The 14,751-nt window shown below is 47.6% G+C and overlaps 1 protein-coding gene across 1 annotated transcript in view; it reads left to right on the forward strand.

Annotated features, from left to right (window-relative positions):
• The window catches only part of PCCA (propionyl-CoA carboxylase subunit alpha), a 2,354,189-nt gene that overhangs the window by 1,019,566 nt on the left and 1,319,872 nt on the right, over positions 1–14,751 (forward strand). The window lies entirely within an intron of this gene.

Below are 14,751 nucleotides of genomic sequence, written 5' to 3' on the forward strand. Positions count from 1 at the left end.
TGTGCAGACACATACAGTTACACGGTTCATGTAACAAGGACCGACCGAATATGGCTTGCGTTTTACAGGGCACGCCAGTTCCTGCTATCATCCCCACGTTTAAATTGTTAGAGAATGGTAGTTATTTAATGCTCAATAATGAAAACTGTTGTGGTTTAATTAAAGGTATAGCTTTCATAGTAACAGTAAGTGAGCGAGTTATTTGCTGCAGAAATGTTCTTTATCCTCCCACACGTGAACATAGGGAGTCTTCCATTTGGCCACAGATACCGACCTTGGGAGCAGAATTCAGCGGCATGGCTAGAATAAGAGCTCTATTGTCCCAGAAAGAGGTGGCCTTGAGCTCGGCCCGTGAAACTTTCGTGCTTCACATTGCTAACACCCGTACGGAGGTTCAGGCTCTTTTAAACACTGATTTGCCTTTGCATTTCGGAGCCATGGTCCGTTCTATCTTTAACGCATCCTCCACAACGGGCCTAGCACATTTTTTTAAAGTTGTTAGCGGTGGTCTCGTGACTTCCTTTGAGAAGATTTTTGGAGTCATCCCTGCCTTCTTCCATTCTATTTTTTCGTCCTTATTTGGAGGGTTCCCGTTTTTACTTGCATTAGCGGCTGGCGCATTGGTGGTTTTCTGCCTTTTTAAATATGGATGCCCTTCCTGTGCAAGACCACGCACAGCTGCTACTGACGCGGTTTCGCAACCGCATGCTTGATTATTATGGCACACTGCCGTTGGCGACTCTAAGCACGGCGTTTGGATTATCTTTTCGGTTCTCCTATTTCACCTGTGTCCAGCCTGTATTTCGCTGCCTGACCTGTGATTTCCTTTGGGCCATTGATTTGTGTCTCTGCGGACCAATATCTTCTGACGTCGATTTTGATCAACTGATGAGTCCTATCATTGCTCACGAGTTGGTTTGTTCTGACGAAAGGATTATGGCCTTGGCGGTGGCACATGGACTAATGGGTCCCTGGGATGTGTTGTCGGCAGCGCAAAATTTCTTGGAACAAAGTTTTCTTGAAAACCCACCGAGCTGTCCTCTGATGGTTATAGAGGATCCGGTGCTGGAAGATCACGTATGTTCCTTTCATCTTTTAAATTGGATGGCTGAACTGTTTTCGGATGAGGACAGTGACTTCGTCCTGGAGGCTGTTGCAGCTTACTTTTCATATACAGTCTTATCATAGACACTGCCTCAAATTGACATGCTGATTGATAGCATTTCCTTGATTTTATTGACTTTTGGTCAAGACATTTTATTTTTGCTTGCCTATTGGCTTGAGCCACATTATACTTGTGGGCTATTTTTTAGCATTAGTTTTTATAATTGAATTTTTATTCATGCTCGTTTATAATTGGATTCTACTCTCATGTGATGGCACTTCTGTTATCTTATTTAGTCCGTTCTCGGATCATGGGGGGGTGTTGTATAGCTCCTATATATCCTTATATCGTGTTAAGTTAGCATAGGTACATTTGAGATTTAAACGCCATTTTTCCTTTCTTGCAACTTCTGCACACGACCCTTAATTGTTGACTTAGCTTTCAACCTAGTGGTTTGCCGTGGTGTATGTGAGAATAATATGTTATTGCTCTGATATCAGTTTTGTTTAATAAACCATGTCTGCACGGAGAGTGCTGAAGTTTCAGGAGCAACACGATATGGAATTGTTATGAGGTCTGATCTCCACGCCTTCATAGTCATAACACAAGTGCAGCCTTTGCCAACTTGGGCTTGAGGCGGGATTGATATTGCTTTGCACGAGAATTGTTAACACAATTGATGCGGTGCACATGCAGAGAGAGCTGGTGTATGCTGATGTGATTCCTTCATGCTAGGACACTAAGGTATGGGCCCGCCCTAAAACAACCCAAAGAGACCTTCTTAGCTAATAATATAATATATGTGTTAGGGAGGGTGAGATATAAGTGTTGTTAACTCTTATTCATTACAGCATGTTAACATGCTGTCACCATTCGCTTTTTATGTCTTAGTAACTATGCTGATAATTTTGATACTGATAATAAGTATACTTGTATTATCTAAGATACTGCGCCTGAGAAGACGGCATTAGTAAATAAACATTTCAAATGCACATGTGTCTTCTTTACTCCATGTTCTGGTTTGTAATGATAATATAACGAAAGAGTGTTCATGAGTCCCACGTACCCTGAGGTACTGTAAGTTCATGTTCTGGTTTGTCTAAACATTGGGAGTTTGATATGTCCAATGAGACACTGTAGCTAGCTCGGTAAGGGGTGAGTTGGTTGCTAAGGTAAGTTTTGGGACACCCTAATTTGCCGAGGTTCCACTCCTCTGTGCACAGTTCTGTGTGAGTACAGAAACCCTGCAACACTATGTGGTCTGGAGACCCCAGGTCCAACAGCATGTAATACAAAATTGGTTAGTATTCCTTGCCGCTCAGTTGTTCAATTTTAAATCCCTTTTCTTATCTGTGAAAGATATGCAATATTCTATCCCCAGTTGTTTTATTCAAATAATATTTGCTATGGCTAGCTTGCTACCTCCTTCCCAGGCTCACTATGAATTACCTTATAGTATGCACTGCTCCACGTGTTTGTAATTCGTGAAGTTTGTTGTCGCTCTGCTGGTCGACTTTAAATCCCTCCTTCTATATCTGCAGCTTTCAAATGAGCCAAAAACATTATGGTATTAATGAAGCTGCCCCTCTTTTTTGCGTTATATTCACTTATCTATCTCCAGACTCCCACCCTTTACGATGGCGTCTCTCGCCTTACCTAAGTATAGTGGTATCACCTCCAATGTCCGAGTGCCGGCCTCTTTGGGGCCACAGGGACCCAGAGCATTGGGATGAGTAATTTTGGTATTTCAGTCATAATGAGAGCCTAGAGAGTAGCAACATGGGCATGTCAGGCGCCGCCAGTTCCAGCAGCTCCAAGTGGCTGACACAGCCATCTACAGCTGGAAATCCCAGGTGAAGTGGGCAAAGATCCCCTCTTTGTCACTCTCTGCAGATGTTCTAACATGGCTTCAGCAAAAACAAGATCTCATATCTCCAGTGATTGCTCAGAAAGACTGAAACAAAGTCACCTGAGCATTTAAATGTATTTCGTGTTTTGTTTGCAGCTAGCAGTTTCTTCATGACAGTGATCATTCAGGTAGCTATGGTGAGGACAAATGGCCCATATTCCAGGCGTGAATTAACCTGCATCTGTGTGACTTGTTTTAGTTCCTTTTTAAGTATCAATCGCTAGATAGATGTTAGTCGCTTTAATAAGTATTGAGCACCCTTTACCAAACCTTTATATGGGAAACCATTATGAGTTTGTTGTCCTGTGCAAAGTAGAGATTAATCTTCTGCCTTTTTGCTTGGGTACTGTTGAGGTCAGAGTTGACTATGCAGAATTCCATCTAAATCTAATTCAATTTTAGTTCACAGAAATGAATCCAGATTTGTCTTTGAAAGAGGCAGTCTTTACTTTAATATGGTAGAAGGTATAATCATAGATAATTGTTATTTAAATCTGCTTGTCAACTGCATACAAGTCCTAGTGAGGCTAACCTGTAGAGATTTGACTGTAACAAGCAAATAAGATAGGATCTGAAAGAGACACGTTAGTGATAGATTCCCTTACCTTAGAATATCCCCAGACGTCTGACTGGATCTGGAAATGTTTTGCGTAGCAGTACCCATGCGCGTCGGTAGGCGTCATCCGCAGCTCCGCGTCCGTCGTCAGCGTCGTGGGCGCCGTGATGACGTCGTCAGAGTACTTAGACGCCGCTTCCGCATGCTGAGGTCAGTTCTTCTTATTGCAGCACCAGCAAGCGCTGATCATGAAAAAGTGGTACCCTTAGTCTATTTTTGACTAAACTTTTTCGATCATTTTTGATCTACTTCGAAATCTGTACGACTCAGACGGTGCCGGTAGGGATGCCTGGGTTCAAATCCTGCGCCGACTGCGACAGACTGATGTCGGTTACCGACCCCCATCGCCGGTTTCTTCATTGCTTAGGCCTCGACCACGACGACAAAGCCTGCTCTGACTGTCGAGCCCTGACGTCTAAGGCTAGGCGGGAGCGGTCCCGCAAGCGACTCGAGCTCCGGCAGTCGTCCCCGCGCCGGTCGAGGTCCCGGTCCGCGAGGAGGTCGAGGGACCGGTCGCGGGGTCTGAGCCACCATGGCTCCGGGAGTCGTCCACGGTCTTCGGGCTCCTCAGGTAAGCACAAGAAGTTGAAGAGACGTCATCGCTCTTCTGACTCCCCCCGACGCTCGCGCGACGCGGCCGGGGGTTCGGGCGACACCGCCCACGCGGCTCTGCTGGAGCCGCAGGTGTCGCGGCCTGCTCCATACCCGCCGATCCCTGGGCAGAACGCGACGTCGGGGGAGATTTATGACTTACTCATTCTCATGAGGTCGCTCACTCCTCCGTCGGGTTCCGCGGCGCCTTCGGGCCAAGCGGTCCCGACTGGGTCCCCACGCGGGCGGGAGCTTTGGCCCCGGCGCCGTCGGGTGCTCCGGCCCCGGCGCCGTCGGGCCTCATGACCTCGCCGGCGCCAGCCCCAAGGGTGTCAACCCCGGCGCCGTCCCAGGACGACGCCGTCCCTGGTCCTGCCCTCAGTTCGGGTCCGGCGTCGGAGCAGCGCCATTCTCGACGCCGATGGGAGATTTCTATTTCTATGACCCGGCTCTATCCTTTGAGCCTGAGTAGTACCAGGCGATGGGTGATGAGGGGGACTGGTAGGGGTCTGAGAACCCTCTGGAACGTGACTGGACAGGAGAGCTTGGGGATGCCAGTGATCTGGACACTACGCCGACACTGGTTTTGTCTCCCCTCCTAGCGTGGCTACGGAGGAGGGGGCTGCCTATAGTGTGGTGCTGATGAGGGCGGCCAAGGCCTTGGGCCTCGAGCTCCCCGTCGCGGCCGTGAGGACTAACCTCCTCACTGAGGTCCTTAAACCGCAGGCAAGCTCTGCCGAGCCTCTGCTGCCGTTTAATGAGGCCCTATCAGACGTTCTTCTGAGCACTTGGTGCAAGCCCGCCACAGGTCAGCCTGTGGATAGGAACGTGGCCAGGCGCCGGCTCCGGGCGACCCTTGCTTTCTGTTTACCCACCCCACTCCCGAGAGCCTGGTCATCCAGGCCTCTAATTCCCAGACCGCATTCCCGTCGGCTCTCCCCGACCGGGAATCCAAGAGGTACGAGCAATACGGAAAGAGAGTATTCTCCTCCCTGAGTTTAGGATTGCGGTCAGTCAATACCGCGTGCCTCTTGGGCCGCTACACCCACTCTTTGTGGGATACAGTCGCGGACGTGCTGCCAGAATGCCCGGTGGAGGTCCGGGCTAAACTCGGCCAAGCCCTTGTGGCGGGTCGAGATGCAGCGCATTATTACTTCCGGTGTGGGCTGGACACTACTGACTCACTGGGCAGACCGATGGCAACGACGGTGGCGATTCGTCGCCACGCCTGGTTGAGGTCTGCCAACTTCTCGGCTGATGTCCAAAACACACTTATGGACATGCCGTTCGATGGCCGTCGCCCCTTTGGCGACAAGGCAGACATGCGCTTGAGCGCTTTAAGGACTCCAGGGCTACGGCAAAGTCCTTGGGCCTCTCAGCCCCGCGGCAGCAAACGGCTGCCTTTCGCTCCTTTCGTGGCCAAGGAAGGGGCGCCCCCACACGTCCTGCCAGCCATGGGCCGCAGACTACCATCCAGCGCGGTGGCGGACGTGGAAACCGCAGTGGCGGCGGTCGGGGACAACGGCGAGGCCAGTCCACACCTACCCCTACCCCTGCAGCATCCGCCTCAAAACTCTCCTAGTCCGTGCTTTCAGGCCCATGTGATGCCAGTGGGGGGCAGGGTTCGCCCACCACCACCACTGGCGCACTGTCACTTCGGACAGGTGGGTGCTGCAAATCGTCCGAAGGGGCTACTCCCTCCCCTTCGAGGCGTCCCCTCCAACCATGCCACCGCAGTACCACCGCGTGTCGGGAGATCACTTAAGACTTCTACAAGAGGAAGTTACGGCCCTCTTGGCCAAGGGGGCCATCGAGCGCGTTCCTGGGCCAGAAGCAGGGTGTGGTTGTTACTTCCACTACTTTCTGGTACCCAAGAAGGGCAAAGGGGGCCTACGCCCTATCTTGGACCTACGGAACGTCAACGGCTTCCTCCGGAAGGAGAAGTTCAAGATGCGGACATTGGCTCAGGTCTTAGCTGCCCAAGACCCTGGAAACTGAATGGTAGCGTTGGACTTGCAGGACACTTATTTTCACATCCCCGTCCTGCCGGCCCACCGGCGTTACCTGCGGTTCACTGTAGGCCACGAGCACTTTCAGTTTACCGTGCTCCCCTTCGGCCTTACCAGCGCCCCACGGGTAATCACGAAAGTGATGGCGGTGGTCGCAGCTCATCTGCGCAGGTTAGGGGTTTCAGTCTTTCCCTACCTCGACGACTGGTTGTTGAAGGCGGGCTCGCCCCAGACAGTTGTCAGCCACCTCCAGACTACGGCCGACCTCCTGCACCTGCTGGGGTTCTCCATCAATGTGCCGAAGTCGCACCTGTGTCCCTCTCAGAAGCTCCTCTTCATCGGAGCAGTTCTAGACTCGGCGCAGTTTCGGGTTTATCCTCCCGAACAGCGGGTTCGGGATATTCAGGCTCTGATTCCGATCTTTCAGCCTTTGTCCCGAGTCTCGGTCAGGTTGACGCTGTGGCTTCTGGGGCTGATGGCCGCCTGCATCCTTCTGGTGCATCACACCCGGTGGCGGATGCAGGCTCTGCAGTGGGACCTGAAGTTTCAGTGGGCCCAGCATCAGGGTAACTTGTCCGATCATGTCTTGATCTCGGAGGGCACTGCAAGACAGTTGCAGTGGTGGCTCACGGACCGCGATTGGGTCAGCGGCAGATCCCTCTCCCGACCCCAACCGGAGCACATAGTTGTGACGGACGCGTCCCTCCAGGGCTGGGGGGACCACATGGGAGAGGTGGAGATCAGATGCCTCTGGTCTCCGGCGGAGTCCCGGCTTCACATCAACCTTCTGGAGCTGCGGGCGATCTGGCTTGCATTGAAAGCCTTCCTTCCCTCTGTCCGGGGGAGTGTAGTGCAGGTGTTCACGGACAACACCACCGCCATGTGGTACTGCAACAAACAGGGCGGGGTGGGGTCGTGGACCCTATGCCAGGAGGCTCTGCGCCTCTGGCAGTGGCTGGAACATCAGGGCGTGACCCTGGTGGTTCAACACCTGGCAGGTTCCCTGAACACCAGGGCGGACGAACTCAGCCGTCGGTGCATGATGGATCACGAATGACGTCTGAACTCGGACGTGGCGCAAGGCCTCTTTCAGCAGTGGGGAGAGCCTTGGTTAGATCTATTTGCCACAGAAGAGAGCGTGCAATGTCCTCAGTTCTGCGCGTTGGAATTTCCAAGGCGGCACTCGCTCGGAGAAGCTTTTCGTCGCAAGTGGAGTTGCGGTCTATTGTACGCCTTTCCGCCTATACCACTTCTGCCCAGAGTGCTGAAGAAGATCAGGCGCGACCGGGCCCAGGTTATCCTTGTGGATCCGGACTGGGCACGAAGATACTGGTATCCAGAGCTACTCAGCATGTCTGTCAATCCCCCGATTCGTCTGCCTCTTCAGGAGGACCTTCTGTCGCAGCAGCAGGGGACGGTCCTCCACCCGAACCTGTCCAGTCTCCACCTCCATGCGTGGAGATTGAGCGGGGATAGTTGAGGCCATTTGACTTGCCTCCTGAAGTTTGTAATGTGATTCTGGCAGCCAGGCGTCCCTCCACAAAATCGGTATACGCCTGCAGGTGGAACAGATTTGTGGTGTGGTGCACAGCAAAGGCTGTGGATCCACTCTCTGCCCCCCTTTCTGAGGTTCTCCTCTTCTTTCTTTCTCTTGCCCAGCAGGGCTCTGCTCTGGGCACTATCAAGGGCTATAATAATCACAAAACAGGTAGTGGAGGGTCCAAGGGAATTTTTAAGACCTGCCAAAGGTCCCCTCATAAACATACTAAACAACACTCAAAGCCTGGGGGTCTAGTAAGAGAGTCAAACAAATACTCTCAACTGCTTACAGGTACTCATACAAAATCCTATGTCAAAAATACTGCCCAACGCATTTTCTTCCCAGCAAAGGTAGGTAAGGCCCAAGGACCAGAGATGGATTCCCATCAATGTCTTGTGAGTGATCTCATAATATTATCATTTGGTCATCCAAAAGGTTGGGATAGGGTACCTCTAGATCATTAAGATACCTTGCAACCCACCTTATAGGAGAGGGAACAAAGCCCACAGTCGCTCGACAGACCATGCGTGGGATCACTCAATGGGATTCAATGCAGTGAAACAAAAAATTTGAACAGGTGTGGACTTAAAATTAGAATAGTAAACATACAGTGAGAAACTTTAATAGCTGTATGTTTCTTTCTCATTAAAAACAGGAACAGTGCAAAAAATGCAGTTTAAACAAATAGCTGCATGTGGGCCGACATGTTTCTGCCAAAAAAGGGGGGAAACCTCCTACGGCTTCATCAGGGCCTCTGTTCTAGAAAAATAATTGTCACTGCTAGTGCGTGATACCAAATGGAACAGCCATCCGTAAAGTGATTAACTAAAACCATAAAGGATATACATTTTTCTATTCCTCCATGTCAAATGGTGTTGTTCTCACCTACAATACAAAATATAGCAAGAAGAAGTGTGTACACATTGGGCAATATTATTAATCAAAGAAAAATAAAATAAAATTATACCATATTAATAAGCACAGCAAAGATTTCTTACTCGCCCTTCATGACAGGGGATAGTACCTCACCTCACCTGGACCAAGCTCAGAATAAGGGAGGCCACGCTCTATGAAGGTAAGTGAAAAGAGGGGTTGCTCAACTGTGAGTAAAACGTGCCAAATTGACCTTCTATACTACATCAAATTCCTCAAAACCTCTTATCTTCAGAGCCACTCCTTTTATTCAACCCGCTTCTAGGCTCACCCACTCATCAACCAATTCAGACACCCCTCATTGGGTAGCTAGATTATTCAACAGTCTATTCTGACTTCTATGGATATAAACCTAAGCACTTCCTCACCTCTCTGTCGTTGCCTCAGACTGTAAATGTATTGCGACTTATATAGCGCACGTATCACCCGAAGGCATCAAGGCGCTTGCCTTGGGAACCCGTCCTGGCTTTTTCCCTGTGAGATAACCCCTACTGGGTATCCCCAGGGTGAAAGCCAGGCATCCCGCAGCGGGGTGGGCCGCCATAGTGGAGATTAAACAACTATTTCCCAGAGTTGCAGCGTGGGACCCCATGATTAGAATAGGCGCCGAGGCGAGAATTGTCGAGTCCGTGGACATTTTGGGCTCAAGACCCTGCCGCGTCAGGAATTGAACCCTGGTCCCGGGCCAGACCTCTGCATCAGGGTCTGCCGCTCTAATCAGTGAGCCACACTCCTCCACTGTGGCTGAGATTGGGGGAGGCAACGAGTGGGAGGGTGAGGAAGGTATTTATACAGCGTGTACTTTTATTGCTCAGCCTCTCGTGCTGATTTGTCATAAATACGTTCATGCACTGGCTAGTGAAAGCATTAAGTCACCTAAGATTCTTTGATGAGTAAAAACAAACAAAGAATCAAATTTAACTCACTGTTTCGTGTGTCAGTAACACCCTTTGTGTTCTCTTCGTTTCCTCTAAGACATTCCTCGCGTGCAGGTCATAGAGATGCGAGAGAACTACAAAATGTCGGGAATTCGCTGGGATTTGTAGTTCTTTGTGTAATGAAGAACACCGAGGCGGTCTGTTTACGGGGAACTCGTATAGCCGTGGAACATAAATCTCCTTGCGATGACCTCCTAAGACCAGATGTTAAAGAACGCATTTCTACTAAGTGCATAAATGCATCTTTTGCTATCGTGAAATATCGCGAAAAAACTACAAAATTGATGGGAGTTGTAGTTTAGAAATGCACTGGCAGACCAGGGTTCGAATCTACCCTCACCAGTCGCACTAGATCGTAAATGCAAAGATAACTCAGGAACTAAACTGGATGACGGGTTGTTAATATATTCCTGGTGCAATCAAGTGTATTATTGTTTGTTTAAATTCCAAGTTGGAAACGACCTACATGCATCCTACAACAATTACAAAAGTAGGAGATAGCCAAAGCATCTGTAAAAACCCTCATAAGGAAATTAGTCACTCAGTAGAATGTAGTGACAGGTGTAATTAGAAGTCAGAATAGACTGTTGAATAATCTAGCTACCCAATGAGGGGTGTCTGAATTGCTTGATGAGTGGGTGAGCCTAGAAGCGGGTTGAATAAAAGGAGTGGCTCTGAAGATAAGAGGTTTTGAGGACTTTGATGTAGTATAGAAGGTCAATTTGGCACGTTTTACTCACAGTTGAGCAACCCCTCTTTTCACTTACCTTCATAGAGCGTGGCCTCCCTTATTCTGAGCTTGGTCCAGGTGAGGTGAGGTACTATCCCCTGTCATGAAGGGTGAGTAAGGAATCTTTGCTGTGCTTAATAATATGGTATAATTTTATTTTATTTTTCTTTGATTAATAATATTGCCCAATGTGTACACATTTCTTCTTGCTATATTTTGTATTGTAGGTGAGAACAACACCATTTGACATGGAGGAATAGAAAAATGTATATCCTTTATGGTTTTAGTTAATCACTTTACGGATGGCTGTTCCATTTGGTATCACGCACTAGCAGTGACAATTATTTTTCTAGAACAGAGGCCCTGATGAAGCCGTAGGAGGTTTTCCCCCCTTTTTGGCAGAAACATGTCGGCCCACATGCAGCTATTTGTTTAAACTGCATTTTTTGCACTGTTCCTGTTTTTAATGAGAAAGAAACATACAGCTATTAAAGTCTCTCACTGTATGTTTACTATTCTAATTTTAAGTCCACACCTGTTCACATTTTTTTGTTTCACTGCATTGAATCCCATTGAGTGATCCCACGCATGGTCTGTCGAGCGACTGTGGGCTTTGGTCCCTGGCCTATAAGGTGGGTTGCAAGGTATCTTAATGATCTAGAGGTACCCCATCCCAACCTTTTGGATGACCAAATGATAATATTATGAGATCACTCACAAGACATTGATGGGAATCCATCTCTGGTCCTTGGGCCTTACCTACCTTTGCTGGGAAGAAAATGCGTTGGGCAGTATTTTTGACATAGGATTTTGTATGAGCACCTGTAAGCAGTTGAGAGTATTTGTTTGACTCTCTTACTAGACCCCCAGGCTTTGAGTGTTGTTTAGTTTGTTCACTATCAAGGGCTACCTTTCTGCCCTTTCCGCCTTCTTACGGCTACCTGATCAGCCTTCTTTGTTCAAGTCCCCGATTGTTAACAGATTCTTAAAGGGCATCACTCATATGTTCCCTCCTGTTCCTTTCGTGATGCCCCAGTGGGACTTGAACCTGGTTCTAACCTACCTGATGTGCGCTCCTTTCGAGCCGCTTGATAACTGTCCTCTCCGTCTTCTTACACTTAAGACTGCTTTCCTGGTTGCCATCACCTCTGCCAGGAGGGTGAGTGAGCTCCAAGCTCTTTCCTCTAAACCTCCTTTCCTTTCTGTCCATCCGGACAAGGTTGTGTTTCGGACAAGACCCTCTTTCCTGACCAAGGTAGTCACAGCCTTCCACATCGGGCAGTCCATCACCTTGCCCACCTTCTTTCCGCCTCCGCATCCCTCGAAAAAGGAAGAGAGGCTCCACCGTCTGGACCCAAAACGTGCGCTCTCATACTATCTGAATCGCACGCCAGTCCTGGGTGGATGACCAACTCTTTGTTGGTTACGTGGGTGCTAAGAAGGGACGGGCGGTGCACAAGCGGACCATCTCTCGGTGGATTGTGTTGTGCATCCAGGCGTGCTACTCTTTGGCTAAAAAGGAACCTCCTGTTGGGCTGAGGGCCCATTCCACTCGGGCCACGGCGACTACTACTGCCCTGGGCCGGGGAGTCCCCTTGCAGGACATTTGTCAGGCAGCTACGTGGGCCTCGCTGCACACGTTCGCAAGACACTACTGCCTGGACAGCCAAGTCCGGAGGGATGGCTTCTTTGGCCGTTCCGTCCTCCAGGACTTTCGGATGTGATTACTGGTTCGCAGACCCACCACCGGGGTTGGTATTGCTGGGGTATCTATTCTAAGGTAAGGAATCTATCAATAACGTGTCTCTTTCAGATGCACAAGTTACTACTTGTGTAACGATATATCTGTAAGAGACATTAGTTAGTGATAGATTCCTTACCGACCCACCCATCCTCCCCGTTCTGCGAACCGATATCTAGGGTTGAGGTCATCCCCTTTCAGGGCCCTAGTTTCATGGCACCAGTGTTGGTTTTTATCATGGCTCTGCGTTTCTGGCGCGGAAAAGCTGTGTATAAGAACTGACGTCAGCACGCGGAGGCGGCGTCTAAGTACTCAGACGACGTCATCACGGCGCCCACGACGCCGACGACTGACGCGGAGCCGCGGACGACGCCTACCGACGCGCATGGGTACTGCTACGCAAAAAATTTCCGGATCCAGTCTGACGCCTGGGGATATTCTAAGGTAAGGAATCTATCACTAACTAATGTCTCTTACAGATATATCGTTACACAAGTCGTAACTTGTGCATCACTACTAACAGGGTGTGAATGGCGCTCAGGCATAATAATCAGGGAGTATTCTGCTAAAAAAGATTTCAACCATTTAAGTACCATTCCATCATCTCAAATCACATACAGAGAGAGTGTTGATTGAAATATTGTGTCCACCTATCGAAAACTGAATATAAATCAACAAAAATCAATAAGCAAGCATCACCCACCCACAGTAACCATTTGCTGGGATTCATACATGTTGTACATCTTAGTGGTTCTAATTCTATGTTTTAGTCAGAAACATGACTGGTAGTTTGGCAGGTTATTTGGATTACATAAGGGAGATCAGACGTGGTGCTAATTGTTATTTTTTATCTGGGCCAGTTTTAGGATTGTTTTGTTGAATTGTTTTACTGCACTGTATCACAATGTAAACAAGACAACATGAAGTGAAATGACTTAGTAGTCATAGCCTAGCAACTCACTGTAGCTCTGAAAAGGTAGTCTGGAAATGTAAATTAACATTATACATATTTCATTGACTCATGCATGCTCTCCTCATATTTGTAAATTTGTTTGACCCTTTTTCCAAAATAATGTAGTTATGAGTTATTTAAGTAACATTTGAATTCACCCACACCTACAAAATATATTTCCAGTGCACCACAGAAGAGATCACTAATACTTTATTATTCTGTAATCGTCTGCATTGCATTTATTTTGCTGGAATAACCTACTAAGCATGTTCACTAACCCTTTAGGAAACTTTTCAGACAGTGTTCAATTCCTATTCTGAAATCCCTGTTCCCAAGTCCTTGAACTTAGTCAATTTTCTTATTTTGAACAAATCACTATAGAGTTCTACCCAATTATTTTATGTAAAGTAGAGATCTAAAATAGGCAAGGCATACATTTGAATATTCTTTGTAGAATTAGTTCAGATACATATCTGTTATGTGAGGCCTTATAAATTAGTCGATAATAAATTTTAACTTGTTTTTCCACAACATGTACCTACTATTTCTATTTACTTCAGTCTAATCCATTCTGAACACCATATTTTGCAGGTTCCATAGTGAACAGGGTTCAAGGTGAAATTAATTGATCATGTTCTTTCATATTGTTACCAATATAGGTTTCTCCCTAATACCCCCCCCCCCCCACACCTTGGACAATCAAATTCTTTTATTTTATATTTTATTGCTCAGCAAACCAAACCCTCCTGTCTTCACGGACGTTTGTGAATGCAGACGTCCAATTAGGACTTCTTTATTTTCCTATAATAATGTGAAGAGATCCTATCAAAAAAGGAAATCGTGCTTTACTAGAATGTTAGTCTTCAAATATTTGTATTTCATTTTTTACAGTTCTACTATTTCTATTAAATCTAATGCCACCAGAAGGCCATGGTTCATCAGATTGCAGATGCTGTTGTTAATTTGTCTCAATAATTGAGTTTCAAATTAATTTACACCATTTTTTTGTGTCTCTTAATTACAATCCAATTATATGCATTGGGATTTTGGAGGATAGTTCTGATGACACAGACTTGTAATTATTCCTGAACAAAACCTTGTTAAAGAGAAAAGTTGAGGGGCTTCCAAAGAATGGTGTAAGAAGTACTGATGAATTATCTAAGATAAGAGGGATAGAATCCCTTACTGTTGGAGGAGTTAAGGAGGGTTGCTGTGGTTTCAGGTCTGCACACGAACAGAACAAAGTACAAATGATTTTCACTGGGCAGATTAAGACGTGCATATGTGACTTCCCACCTCTCCACCCCAGAGACTAGGGCTGCAATGGTATATGGATAGGTCTTAATGTATAGGGAGCAAAAAGCTTAATGTGGGCAAGGTGATGGAGGGCATGTCGCATTCGGTCTTCTTCTGGAAAGCATTGCTGCTGTCCGTGATGGGTCAAATATCCATAGCTAAGATGCTGTTTATGCTGTATTCTCTTCATGTACTGCAGAATGAGTCCACATGGAAAAAAAAATTCCTGGAGCAAGGCAATAGACTGATGCTTTCATGTTAGTGTCTTTATTATGCAGTTACACAACTGCAGCATGTGGTGCACTGGTTTGATGATGATCTGAAGTAGGAGAAAGCATCATTGGCGAGTTCATCTGGCCTATACACGATCCCAGAGTCCCAGAGGTATTAA

Source organism: Lissotriton helveticus, chromosome 8, assembly GCF_964261635.1.
Source record: "Lissotriton helveticus chromosome 8, aLisHel1.1, whole genome shotgun sequence".
NCBI classification, from domain to species: domain Eukaryota; kingdom Metazoa; phylum Chordata; class Amphibia; order Caudata; family Salamandridae; genus Lissotriton; species Lissotriton helveticus.